At 51.0% G+C, this 1,306-nt stretch overlaps 1 non-coding gene across 1 annotated transcript; it reads right to left on the bottom strand.

The window, feature by feature from the left end:
* Positions 1–156: 156 nt before the first annotated feature.
* On the bottom strand, positions 157–311 carry LOC131270613 (5.8S ribosomal RNA). The gene has a single exon (XR_009179661.1). It is a non-coding gene; the product is annotated as a 5.8S ribosomal RNA (ribosomal RNA).
* Between the last annotated feature and the right edge of the window lie 995 nt (positions 312–1,306).

Here is a 1,306-nt window from a genome sequence, read left to right as displayed (position 1 = left end):
GACGCTCTAAATACTTCGAATTCCAATGCCAGTATATTGTAAACCACGGGTTCTTTAATGCTAGCGGGTCGTCGCGACCCTAGTTAACATCATGGTGCACGTCTCGTGACGGGTGTCACGGCGTAGTTAAATGTATGCGATACATTTCTCAAATATAAGCGCTCAGTCATCTGTACATCATGGTAGGTTCCCACGACGTGCAATATGCGTTCAACTTATCAATGTTCATGTGTCCTGCAGTTCACATTATGACGCGCAGTTAGCTGCGGTCTTCATCGATCCATGAGCCGAGTGATCCACTGCCGAGGGTGACTAACTTGCGTAAGCCGCCGCTGTGCGCGTATACCCGTTCCCCGTAGGGAGGAGCAAGCCGCCGCTTAGAGACGAAGCATAAAGTGTCCTCATTCCACATAGGGCAAGCTGGATGAATCCATTTTACCCAGGACGGCCGAAGCGGCGTGGACCAGGGGAGAACTGAACCTTATACTTCACACCACAGTAAGTCTACGTGTCCTCTTCCACATAGGGCAAGCTAGAACTAACTATCTTACCCAGGACTGCCGAAGCAGCGTGGACCAGGGGAGGAACACACTTTTCATGGAAACGTAAGGCATCCATGACTGCCATAACGTAAGCCGCCGCTGTGCGCGTATACCCGCTCCCCGTAGGGAGGAGCAAGTCGCCGCTTAGAGACGAAGCATAAAGTGTCCTCATTCCACATAGGGCAAGCTGGATGAATCCATTTTACCCAGGACGGCCGAAGCGGCGTGGACCAGGGGAGAACTGAACCTTATACTTCACACCACAGTAAGTCTACGTGTCCTCTTCCACATAGGGCAAGCTAGAACTAACTATCTTACCCAGGACTGCCGAAGCAGCGTGGACCAGGGGAGGAACACACTTTTCATAGAAACGTAAGGCATCCATGACTGCCATAGTGCGTAAGCCGCCGCTGTGCGCGTAAACCCGTTCCCCGTAGGGAGGAGTCAAGCCGCCGCTTAGAGACGAAGTATTAAGTGTCCTCTTCCACATAGGGCAAGCTAGAATGAACTATCTTACCCAGGACCGCCGAAGCAGCGTGGACCAGGGGAGAACTGAACTTTATACTTCACACCACAGTATTGAGTAATGTGCCCTCTTCCACATAGGGCAAGCTAGAATGAACTATCTTACCCAGGACCGCCGAAGCGGCGTGGACCAGTGGAGGACTACACAATTAAGAGGTTTGATATCGACTTGTGTGTTTCAATAGGGTACCGATGGTATGTTTTGAACCGATTTGATTTAGCCATTCTGAAGTCATCAC

This window comes from Anopheles coustani, assembly GCF_943734705.1.
Source record: "Anopheles coustani chromosome X unlocalized genomic scaffold, idAnoCousDA_361_x.2 X_unloc_43, whole genome shotgun sequence".
Lineage (NCBI taxonomy): Eukaryota > Metazoa > Arthropoda > Insecta > Diptera > Culicidae > Anopheles > Anopheles coustani.
The sequence above is the reverse complement of the archived record's forward strand: the minus strand, read 5'-3'. Positions and strand labels throughout refer to the sequence as shown.